Source organism: Equus caballus, chromosome 4 (genome assembly GCF_041296265.1).
Source record: "Equus caballus isolate H_3958 breed thoroughbred chromosome 4, TB-T2T, whole genome shotgun sequence".
NCBI classification, from domain to species: domain Eukaryota; kingdom Metazoa; phylum Chordata; class Mammalia; order Perissodactyla; family Equidae; genus Equus; species Equus caballus.
This window is the reverse complement of record NC_091687.1, coordinates 34,983,171-34,996,505: the sequence shown is the minus strand read 5'-3', so window position 1 is coordinate 34,996,505 and position 13,335 is coordinate 34,983,171. Positions and strand designations below refer to the sequence as shown.

Below are 13,335 nucleotides of genomic sequence, written 5' to 3'. Positions count from 1 at the left end.
GATCATACAACTCACATCTTGATCACATATCCAGTTTATTATCAATATATGATCAGATTAAACCATCTCTTCATTTGAAATGCATTTCATATTTGCCTTTGACTCTCAAATCCTATTGCTACCACCTTAATGAAAGCTCCTATTACTGCACAGATGAACACATACTATAGTTTCTTAACTCACTAAGTCTAGTCTTTTCTCCCACCGATTTATTACTAGATTGGTATGCCGTTGAGTTTTTCACCTACTCTACTCAAGAACTGTCTCACTTACTAGCTTTATATTAATTTTAGAATTTATCTGCTTGAAATAATTCTTACTTAGCTTTACAATAAAGCTAAGTTCTAGGTGTCCTGGCCACTGCATTTTCATGTTTCTCCTTTGTCTCTCCTTTTCTGCATCTGTACAAAATTTATTTTATTAATAGAGATACAAATTTTACACATTCTTCTACATTTTAAGTCATGTTCAAATTTCTCTCAGTACTTTTCTTCAGTGTATTCAGTATTTACTGTGAATAAGTCTTGGAATTTGCTCCGTCTAGACAGCTCTCTGAGGTCAGGAGCTCAGTATTACATTTCTTTCATCATAAGAAGTATATATGCACACATAATAGAAGCAAGAATACCAAAAGTCACCAACTCCAGTTTATGTATTAAAACACTTTAATTAATAAGGAGACACTTACTGAGGTTGGAAAAATATTTATCACATTCAAATTCATCACAAAATCTAGAAAAACAAATGAAGTATCCTCAGTGTCCAGCACAGTACCTGTCATTTTAGAAGCCCTCAATATGCTCTATTGAATGAGAATTCATTATAGAATGTTAGCAGCTTAATCACTTCAAATAAAAAATAGCTTAAGGTAGGAAACATTATCTGAATAAAATCTCTCTTTATTAGTGGATTAAAACAAGTTGTTTTAGCAAATTTGGAAACTAGATGCAGAGACTCACATTAAGTAAATGGGTATGCATAAGGATCTTTTTAAAATTGAGCTTCCTCTTACACTATTATACTATTTATTTGCTTACATATTCTTTCACCAAGAATGGATGCTGAAATAATGCTGTGTCAGACTGAGTGCTAGACAAATAATTGGGTGAGCCTCATGATTGGAACACCACCTTGTAATGACATCGAAGCCTCAGACTGAGGTCACTGCACAGCTATTTGATAGGAATTACATGCCAGTGACTCGGGAGGGCTTTGCTGGGTCGCTTATTACTGGAGCAGTGGGGAGAAATAATGAGAAGATAAAGGGAAGTAAACTAAGAGAAAGACAGTCATATTGAGAAAAAAATAATTTATGGAAGGGTGAAATTGATGTGCAGTTTTAGAGACACTGCCAATTTGGCATTTTTTTTAATTGGTGTGAAACATCTACGCAATATATACCAGAGAGTTTGTCACATCGTTGCCTAGGCTGACTCTCTCATTCAAGTTTAACTCCAGAGCATATTTCAATTGTATCTGAACAACATCATCATTTTCTATTCTAACAAAAAATATCCAAAGGAAACACATCTAAAACATAAAAACACTAGCTTAAAAATACTTGTATATTTTGCTCCTCAGTGTGTTTAAAATTGTTGATTTATGAGTAATTAGAACTGACCTCCACTTTCTCTTTTACAGGACATTGACCCTTGCATATTGAAGACAGAATTCTTCATTTTTCCTCAACAAATGTTGAGCAAAGCACTTATCAGAATCTGTGGGAACTGAAAAGATAAGTGAGACACACGTTGTATCCTCTAAGTGCTCACAGTTTAGTGGGGGCTAAAAATCACTCCTCAAATTAATATACACTGTAAGTGTCAAAACGGAGATAGTACAAGGTTTTATGGATGAGAGAGATTGTATTTAGCTGATCCCGGAACAGGCCATGCTTGAACGGAGCAGCAGCATTTAATGTACATCCTGAAAGAGTAAGTGTTGGGCAAATCAAAACAAAGCAGGGGGCATTGAAAGGTGAAGGCAAACGTGTCTTAGTAAACACAAAGCATATCTAAGAAATTGTAAGTGGTTCTGTTTTGGAGGGTATGCTGAACTAGAATACAGAGTTTCATGTGTATTTTGAAAATGTGAGGGAATCCACTTACAGATTTTACTTTCTTTTTTAAAATTTTAGATGTTGAAGTAATTATGGACTCTTAGGAAACACATAGTTTAAAGAGTCTCATGTAGCCATCACTCAGCTTCCCACAATGGCGGCATCGTACACAGCTATAGTATAGCACCAAAACCAGGAAATTGACATTGATACGTCACTGTTAGCTAGAATGCATTCAGTTTTCACTATTTTTTTAACCTGTATTAATCTGTATGTTTGTGTATGTGTGGAATTTTTAATTTTTAATCAGGGGAATAATATAATTGGCATTGGGCCTTCAGAAGATTATCTGGCAACAGTATACAGGCAAGACTGGAAGCAGGAAAACCAAATCAAAAATTACTGCAACAGTACAGGAGAGGGAAAATGAGAGCCTGTAATAGATAATGCCCAGTGCAGGGCTGTATATAGGTAAACAGTGTGGTGAGTGAATTGGGGTTTATATTTTCACACTACGTTTTTTTGAATGTAAAAATAATATGATCCTTTTTCAGTTTGGCAATGTGTGTACACTGGCAGGAGTCAGAAGGATAACATAGAACCCAGCGAGTTTCTGTATGGCACATTCAACAGTGTACTGGAAGATGTCCAATATAAGGAGACTGGAGAAACAAGACAATTCTCATTTGGAGTGAGGTAAATAGCTCAGGTCAGAGAAGATTAGATCAAGAATCCCAGGCCATAAATCAGCAATCAGAGTGATACTGTGAGAAAAGTGAAGAGGCAGGTGCTTCTTGCCCTAACTGCTGGTAGACAGCTTATTGTTCTTTCTACATTAGCTTGCTAATAGCTAATTGTAATTTCAAAATAAAAAATCTTCTTTTTAAATTCAAGACCTTTTAAAATCTGATATCCCATGAGAGTTCAGAAATGGGTTCCTTACTATTTTTTAATTGAAATAAATGCTAAGAAAATTCTCCGATACTACATTTCTCCTCCTTTACTCACATAAGATTGAGATGACCTTGCTTCCCTTGTGTCTCAACATGTCCTGTGAAGGTCAATATTTGATGGGTAGGTAAACTGGGAGTTGTAGAACTTAAATATGTCATTTCCTGGCTGAGGAATTATGAGCAAGTTATTTAAATATTTTCTAAAACTTGATGACCTTGTCAGTAATATAAAAACGTGGGAGTTAAAGGACCCTTTCCATTCTAACACTCAAAAAAATCTCGATTTATTAATTCCCATATACCTTTTTATCACTGTTCAATTTTGTTCATCATTTAGTACGGTGACTAATGATGCACACAGCAAATATTCAGTGCATGTTTTCTGAATATATTATTTAGAGAATCTTAAGTAAAAAAGCCTCTTTCAAGAATTTTAAGTAGCTTTTAGATCTTAGAGTAAAATTGCTTAAGTGTGAAATCTTTGCAACTGTGCCTTTTTGTCCTTTATTTTTTATGTGTTTAAAAAATATGAAAGTCACTTAACCTCTTTTGGACTCAATGTTTTGATCTGTGAATATGGAAACTGAGCTTTTAAAATTGCTTCTAAAAATCAATGGCAATAATTAATAGAAAAATTATGCATATCTCATGTAGCAGTATTTCAGATTAAATTCCACTCAGTTCCTTAACTTCTTATATAAGTTGCAAACATACTTTTAATAAAATTTGCAAAACCACATTTAAATTCAATTTGTCTAAGCATTTAATCATCTTACTTTTATGGTAAGTGTAAATACAATGAACTAAAAATAAGAGCTAACATTTAGTGAGTCTTCTATTAAGTTACGTGCATGGAGGTATCACTATTTTACACAGGAAATCCAAGTCCATAGAGGTTAGATAACCTACCCAAGGTCACACATCCAGTAAGAGGTATGGTCAGGGTTTTAACATGAGTATCTGGGCTCCAGAGCTGTGTACTTAACCACCTCTGTACATTATATGTCACTGTGTGCCACTTCCAAGAGAGGAAATAAGCCCTGGACAGTGTTTTTTGAGTTAGGCAGCAGCGCAGTGGTTGAACATTTTCTTGGTAACCTTGAACAATAGCTTGAACTCTGAACTTTCGCAGACAGTCTCTATTACTACCCATAGAACCTCTGCTGAACTGTAAATCCAGTTTGCATCTGAGGACAGTGCAACCCTGGGATGTAGATAATTCAGTAACCAGAAATAATCATTTGCCTTAGTTTATTCAAAGGGAGAATCTTTCATGAGTAGCCTGCTTGCTCTTTTACCACCCAAACTGCTTATTCAGTCTCTCTGATCATTTGTTCTGAATTATCCCTCTTCTGAAAGATGAGACTACCACTGGAACATTACTTCAGTTATTAATCATGAGTCTCTTTTCAAGGGATACAAAATTTTCCAAACACTATGTCCTCCACGTTTACTGCTACTCAAAGAGGTAGATTTCTGCTGAGAAGTTCAAAGAAAATAGATAATACCTTATATACTTGTGAGTCTTCTGGAAAATATGGACCTAATTTTCACAGTTTTTTAGGTATGGCTTAACTGTCTTCACAGTATATACATAGAAAATAGAGTGACTCACTTTTCTTTATGGAGTTGTCATTATATGATTTTGTGTAAACAAATCAGTCCTCAGATGTTAGACGGGGAAAGCAATTTTTTATTTAATAAAACAGCTCTATTTTGGGGTCTGTCTAACTCTCTCTTTCTCTCCCTCCTCAAAGGATAATTAAATTATACCATATTGACCGTTTGCTTCTTATTAACGTGTGCGGTAATACAATACTGAATAGATAGTCTTGAATTTGAATTTTAAGCTCTTGACATGTCCTGAATTCAACAGATAGTTTAATAGCAAAACGAAAAAATTTTTAAAAAGCATCTGAGTAAAGAAAACAAAATAAAATAAGTGCTATTAACACTAATTTTTCTCCCTAGAACATTAGATCTCAAAAGACATAGTAAAATAATTCCTCTTAATAGGAGTTACTCCAAAAAGTTTGAGATACTGGTTAAATAGGGGCAGGCAAATTTCTCTCTTATAGAAATTCTTACTGTTTTTAACATTTAATTTATTTAATTAAATACTTTCCAAATCTAATTTGAGCATTATTGAACATTTCATGGACATAATGTTTCATGGATCCCTGATAATATTTAGATCAGCAGTTCTCAAGTGAAGCTGGACATTAAAATCACTTAGTGAGTTTGTGAAGCTTATCTGTGCCGAGAGCAATGAAATTTGAGTCTTTGGAGGATGGGAGCCTGCAGTAAGCAGAATAACAGCCTCCCAAAGATGTTTATGTCCTAGTTCCTGGAATCTGTGAATTCATTACAGGGCAAAGGAGAATTAAGGTAACAGATGGGTTAAGGTTGTTAATCAGCTGACCTTAAATTACATTATTCTGGAAATCCAGGTGCACTTAATGTAATCACAGGGGTCTTTAAATGTGGTAGAGAGAAGGAAGCAGATGAGTCAGAGTCAGAGGGATGAAGTGTGAGAAAGATTTAACCAGACATTGCAGGCTTGGAAGATGGAAGAAGGGGGCCACTGGCCAAAGAATGCAGGCAGCCGGAAAAAGTAAGAGAGTGGATTCTCCCCTCTAGAACCTCTAGAAAGGAACTCAGCCCTGCTGACATCTTGAGGTTCATCCAGTGAGACTCATTTTGAACTTCTGACCTCCAAAACTGTAAGTTAATAAATTTGTGTTGTTTTGACTACTGTTTGTGGTAATTTACTACAGAAGCAATGGTAAATAATCCAGGGCCTAACTGTTGGTCATTTTTAAGAGATACCAGGTGATCCTAATGTGTACCCAGGCTGAGAACCACTGATTTAGACTAATCGCTGCTCATTGGAATCACCTACGAAATTTTTTATTGAACGCTAATATCTGGCACCCACCACTGGGGATTCAAATTCACAATCAAAATATTGACTTATTTAACCCTCATAACAACTTCATAAAATGAGGATTGCTATTATCAGAAGCACAAATTCTTTTTTAAGTAAGTTGTCCAATGTTCCCCAGCTACTAAGTGGTAAGCTTCAAAGCCACGCCGGCTGGCTCCCGTAACCTCCATCACGTTAACTTGACTCTTGTGTAGAGCCTGGTTAGTCCTATTTTAAACATCATACTTAGAACTATTGGCTATTTTCTGAGTCCCCTCTTCACAGAAAAGCATGAAGTTAGAAATGAAAGGTTCTGGTAAGAATTAAAATATTGATGGCAGTAAACTTATGATTGGCAAACTGATGGTGAGACCTAAGAATAAAGAATATAAAATCCTTCAATGTTTAAAAACTGGAAATTTGAGCGTTTTCTTGGGTGTAAATGTTATTAAATATAGTAATATTTAGTCTCATTGAGAGTATTACTGTATATCGTCTTAATTCCAATCAAGAAAGATTCATTTTTGTTCTGTATACCTCATTCAAAAGAGGAGGTATATTTTTCTAATTTCCTAGTAGTAACAAAATAAATGTTAATACTGTAAGAGATAAGCATCAATTGTCTGAGTATTTAATAGGCGGGCCAGGACTTTTCAGAAAATTCAATAAATGTAGTATATACATATGTTATGTACCATATAAAAAACCTGTCTGTTTGCATATTGAACCTATTCAATTTTTAAAACCTCAATGATCACTCAAAACCAACTGAAATGTCAACATACTTTGACATTTTGGTGACATACTTGGAAGCACAAAGATACCAAAACAAAGCTATAAAATCCAGCAGAAGATTTATATATGAAGCATTCAGATTTTAAGAGCTAGGAAGGCAAAGATAAATAGCAAAACCAATTCCCTTGTGTTCAGGTACTTGCCGCTTCTATTCATCCACATTAAAGACTAATCCTAGTATATGTTAAAACTTTCAAATTTGCAGGCTTCTATTCCTCGGAGTGTCATAATGAAAGGAGCACTGAACTCAACACAAAATGCTAGCTGGTTGTGTGACACTGAGTATAAACCATAAAACCACAGCAATTTCTCCTGCTTTATAAAATGAGTATTTCACTTGCCTTTTCTGCCTCAAAGGATTGTTAACAATCAAATGATAATGCATGGGAAAGTGCTTCTGAAAATGGTAAAGCACCATGTAAATAATTATTCCATGCAATAATCTATAGTCAATCTGGACTGCAAAAGTTGTCTATGCCTGCATAAAATATTACCTCAAAACTTAGAGGCTTAAAACAACAGTTATCTCATGGTATCTTAGAATAGAAATCTGCAAGTAGCTAAATTGAATCCTCTGCTACAGGGTCTCTCAAAGGTTGCAATCAAGGTGTCTGCTGTGGCTATCACTCTCAAGGTTCAACCGGAGAAGGATCTGCTTCCAAACTCACTCACATTGTTGTTGACAGGATTCCATTCCTCGCAGGTTATTGGACTGAGGACCTAGTCTCTAACTCACTGTTGGCTGGAGACTGCCTTCAGTTCCTTGACACATGGGCCTCTCCATTATAGCATCTTGCTTCCTCACGTTTGCAAGCCAAGAAGGCAAAAGAAGGAATACAGCAAGATGGAAGTTAAAGTCACTTGTAACCTAACCGAGGAAATGACCTCCCATCACTTTTGCCTTATTCTATTCAGTAAAAACAAGTTACTGGGTCCATCTCACACTCAAAGGGCGGGGGTGAGAATATGATGATGTGAATATTAGGAGGTGGAGATCACTGAGGGTCATCTTGAAAGCTGCCTTTCACATGAACCATCCCTTATCTCCTAGACTTATCCTGGACTTGGCTCTCTCTGTGTTATTGTTTGAGGATTTCTTTCTTTAAACGTTCCCGCAAACAGCTCATGCTTCAAGGTCCAACTCAATTATGATCTCTTTTTTTTGGGGTGAATTACCTTGAAATCTTCAGTTGGATGGGATCCTCCCAACATCTAAATTCCCAAAGTATTTGGCACACATTTCTGCTTACGTCACATACAGTCTCCTGATTTTTATAATAGTAGTCATAGTTTCAGACCTATCCATTTATAAGAGCCCTAAAGGCAGGAATTGGATCTTATACCTCTTCATATTCTCCCATGGGGCAAAGGACAATAAAGACTACAAAATGAGCTATCTATACATATTTATTGAATTGAGCGAGTTTTTTTAATGCAAATGGTAAAATCTTTTGATCTTCTTTCTGCTAAAAGGCTTATTACTTGAAGCCACCAAGAATCAATCAATAATGTCAGTTCTAAAATAGTCTCATTTCAGGGATTCCTGCCAGTTTCTTGTTTTTCAAAGGGCATCTGTGGTCTGCTCTTCTAGTGGCTTGATTCACTGATAGCATGAACCTGCAGAAAATAATGGAACCATTTGACCTAACAGTAAGGTCCTAGATTTTCTGGTGCCTATGCATGATAAGTGCACACGTTTGTTCCAAGAATTTTTCTAGAGCTATACATTTCCATTTTTCAAAATATTCTAGAGCAAGCTCAATTTTAAGGCAATGTTTCCCTTGAGTATGAAGGTTTAATAAGAAATCTTTCATTTACATTAACTTATTAAAAAAACATTATATGGCCGATTATGTTTTAGCCATACCCTGTTTGTGTGTAAATAGACCTATACGCCAAAGAAATCACTTAGATAATAGCCTGTATGAAAGAGTATCTGGGGATCTATAAAATTATATCGGCATAAGAGAGCCTGAGGCAAGATTTCTACTTCTTTGGGGTATTTATTTTTATGAAGGTTGGCCTGACATTCTTAATATTACTATCTTAGAAGCTAATGAAAGATTAATTTATTTCAGTTCAAAGGATTTCAAAGGTTTCACTGGCCTTTACTCAAGAACACTTGTATGGCTTGCTAATCTGTTGAAACTGGCCCCCAGGGGTTTTGGTTTAGACTCAATCTACTTTTAGTTCTCTTTACTAAACTTAATCCAAAGAAAACTTGGGGAGAGTTTATTTCAGGGAAGCTCACTATTAAGTTCTTTACAAATCTTTTCTCCAACCTCTTCCACTCCCCACTTTCTACTTGTTATTCCTATTTATTCTGGGGAGAATTTCAGGTGGACTGGGCTGAGTTTGGCTTCTCCTCGAGGCTCTCCTCCATGGTCAATGTTCAAAGTTAAACTTTTGGCTAGGCAAATGGAGCTTAATCCATTTGTTCAGTGGTCCATGTACTCCAAAGCATCATGGGGTTTGATTCAGTGTGCTGAGTGCCAAGTCACAGGAAATAGTTCTCTCTCTTGTGATAGTTCATTGCGTTTTATGCTTCAGTGTGTGAGAGAGAAGAATTGTGAACTGACGGAAAAATAAAATTGGGCAAAAAATTGGGAGATACGATTTTAGTCCAGGCTGCCTTGATAGCTTTCATTATATTGTTGGTTATTATGCTTTCATTTATTTGATGAAAAATATTTGAGCATTACTGAGTTTACTACTGTTGCACGAAGTGGGCTCAAGCAGTGAACCAAAAAAGTTCCAGCTCTCATGAATCTTACATTCAGTCAAGAAATAGATAATGACAAATAATCAAGTAGACCTATGCTATGCCAGATGGTGATAAGTGCCATGGGAAAAAAAAATTACATCTTGTAAAGCAACAGAGAGTAACAGTTGGAGGTGAGGGTATGTGCTATTATAGACAGGACAGTATTTGAGCAATGACCTGAAGAAAGTGAGAGAGTGATTTTATATGACTATTTGGGAAGGGAAAAGTTCTGAAAGGAGCAGAAAGTATGTAGACACTAAAGTGGGGAAATTTTTCTTTTTAAAGTTTGGCACCTGAGCTAACATCTGTTGCCAATCTCTTTTTTTCTTCTTTTTCTTCCCAAAGCCCCCAAGTACGTAGTTATATACTCTAGTTGTGAGTGCCTCTGATTGTGCCATGTGGGATGCCGCCTCAGCATGGCCTGTCACGCGTCGCCATGCCCATGCCCAGGATCCGAACTGTCGACACCCTGGGCCGCTGATGTGGAGCGCGCGAACTTAACCACTTGGCCATGGGGCTGGCCTCTAAAGTGGGGAAATTTTGAATGTTTAAAGAATATCAAAGAAGCTGTATTGGAGAGAAGGAGTGAAGGATAAGAAATGAAATCAGAATAGTGGAGGTTGGGTGTGGATCATATTGGGACAGGTAGGTCATTGTAAGGACTTCAAATTTGACTCTGAATGAGATACTAAGCCATTAGAAGGTTTTAAGTAAAGAAGTGATTTGTCTTATATTTCAAAAGGATCAATTTGCCTGTCTATGGAGAATAGACTTCAGGAGAATAGAGATGGAAGAAAACAGGAAGCTATAGTAATAATGTAGGTGCAATAATAATGACTATTGGAGCAGGGTAGTAGCAATTGGGATGGGAGAGTCAGATTATTGATCTGGTTCATGTTTCCTGATGGATTGGTCTTTGGGTGTTAGAGAAAATGAAGTGTCAAGGATGACCCCAGTGAAGTTGCCATTAGTGTAGATGTATGACTGTGGGAGGAACATATTGTAGGGGCTCAGTTTTATACATTTTAATTGTGAGATATATTATTAAATAAAGTGATGTTAAATTCAAAGTTGAATATATGAGTCTGAGTATATGAATCTCAGACTGAAGAAATAAATATAACTGTCCTCAGCATTTAGATAGTATTTAGAGTCAAGGGACTGGTTGAAATCATCTAAGAAGCAAGTATATAAATCAAAAAATAAAAGAATACAAATAAAGAAATTCAAGGACTGAGCTCTGGGGCATGCTAACATTTAGAGATAAGGTAGTTATGGAGGGCACCATGAAATAGGGGAAATGAAATAATGATTAAAAGATTTTGAAAGATTTATTGAAACCCTTATATATAGTGGGCATAACGATTCAGTGATGAATAAAATAGTGTCTGCCCTTGAGGATTTCACAATTTACTGGTGCTTTAATACTTACTTATATAAAGAGTTATACAGAATATGTCTGGGCTCAGGGAAGACAAAGCTGCTATCTCTGCGTTTGGACATCAAAAATCCTTCAGAAAAGAGGTGACATTTGAGCTGGCAGAGAGTGAGTTTTCCATGTAGGTCAGGGAGTGAAGGGTATTCCAGGTGTGAGGAATGTCGTGTACAGAACAGGAACACTTATGTGTTGTCGAGAGTGCGAGAAGGCAGCATAGTCAAAGGAATAAACACAGACTTTGGAGTCACAGTGAACTGGCGTCTGCCACTTAGTGGCTGTCATTTGGGGCAACCTGGTAACCTGCATTGACCCTTTGGTTCCTTATTTATAGATCATGGTAATAATATCTTCCTTTCACGATTGCTATGAGGATTAAGAGCAACTATCTCTAGTACTGGTCTCCATGATTACAGTACAGTAGCTGCACAGTACAGGGTAGTTTTGCTGATACTGTTATTACTGCATCTAGCATGCTCCAGAAGAGTTACATTGAGAGCCAGGAGTGAAGGAGTTGGATATTTATCTTTACTTCACTGGGGAGAATTTGAAAAATTTAAACCAGGAGTATTATGATCAGACCTTCATTATATTAGAGTACTTATCACAATTGCAAAGGAGGAATTAGAAGGGGAAGGAATGAGGAATGAGGAGAGGAATGGAGGAAGGGAGAGAGGGCATATATGCATAGTCAAGGAAAGGAGGGAATACAGTCACATGTCATTAAACCACGGGGATGTGTTCTGAGAAATATGTCATTATGTGATCATCACAGAGTGTACTTAAAGAAACCTAGATCGTATAGCCTACTACACACCTAAGCTATATGGTATAGCCTATTGCTCTTGGGCTACAAACCTGTACAGCATGTTATTGTGCTGAATACCATAGGCAATTGTAACACAATGATAAGTATTTGTGTATCTAAACATATCTAAACATAAAAAAGGTACAGTAAAACTACGGTACAAAAGATAAAAAATGGTACACCTGCATAGGTTGCTTACCATGAATGGAGCTTGCAGGACTGGCAGATGCTCTGGGTGAGTCAGTGAGCGGGTGGTGAGTGGATGAGAAGGCCAGGACTTCACTGTACACCACCGCAGCCTTTGTAAACGCTGTACACTCAGGCTACACTCGATTTATAAAAAGTATTTTTCTTGATATAAATTAAATTTGACTTACTTTAACTTTTTTACTTTATGTACTTTTTCTTGGCTTTTTGACACTTTCAATAATGCTAAGCTTAAAACACAAAAATATTGTAGAGCTATAAAATACAGAATGTTTTTCTTTTCAATTTACTTATAACCAAAAGATTCCAAGCCCTGGGAGTGTATTTAAAACTTTGAAATCTCTCAGCATTAGTTTTTAAAAGCAAGTAGTCACCCCTCCCGCCACATGCACAAAGATGAAAGCTGTACCCGGAGGTAGTTCTCTCCTGGAAAAGAGGGCACAGGAATTTAAATTCTGGGGATTAGTAGGATGCAAGGAAAGACAAGGCTTTAGCAATAAAAGAGATTAAAATAATTACAATAAAAACGCAATTTAAAGTTTCTGATGCTTGAAGCTGGAAATTTTGATACAAAGCTGAAGTTTTAATGCTCAGACTTCTCTCCTGAGTTCCAGACTTAAATATCTTCCCTCTGGGAACCTATCTGTGAATGGTCCCCAGAAAGCTTGAATGTCTCTGAGGTATTGGACTCAACATGTCCAAAACTGAATTCGCTATAGTTTTTGTAAGATTTCTTTCTCTTTTTTATCTAAAAGGTCAAGTCTTAGGGAAGGTGGAAACGTCGAAGCAGTCAAAACACTTCAATTGTTCCTTGACTCCTTCATTCTCTTTAACTTCTTTGTTCTCCAAATTCACTTAGCTATCCAGTGCAGGAGCCAGTTTTCCTAGTGCATGCTCAACTTTCTTAGTTTACCCAGACCAGGGTGAACCCCTGTGCTCAACCCTTACCTTCAGAGTGCTTGTCATATGAAGTGTCCAGGATTGAGGTGTGGCGTCTATATGATGTGTGTGGGTGGTGGACTCATACATATATTTTTTGTACCTTACTCATGAGAAGAGACATCTCTGAAGATAAATAGGTCTCCTGTAAATCCACTTTGGTTTTTCCATGAGCTTCTCTATGGGAAAAAGTTGAGGTGATCTTTAAGGTTAATTAGGAAAAAAAATGATAGAAGTCTCTTAGATGCTTTTGTAATTCTTCTAGGGTACAAAGAGTTTATGAGAGATTAAATGACTTATATGCACAGTGATATATTAAAATATTGTATTTGGCATTTCATGTTTAACTGATTATTATTAGTAGTAGTAATATTTGCTATAGACTCACCAGAGTGGCCAGAATTTTATATATATATATATATATATATATATATATATTTTGGGGGGAG

General features: G+C 36.4%; 1 long non-coding RNA gene across 1 annotated transcript in view; it reads left to right on the top strand.

Annotated features, from left to right (window-relative positions):
* LOC138923950 (uncharacterized) overlaps positions 1-13,335 on the top strand; it is a 73,850-nt gene that overhangs the window by 36,240 nt on the left and 24,275 nt on the right. The window contains exon 3 of the long non-coding RNA XR_011438329.1: positions 1,642-2,755. This is a non-coding gene — a long non-coding RNA (uncharacterized lncRNA). The remainder of the gene's footprint in view (positions 1-1,641; positions 2,756-13,335) is intronic.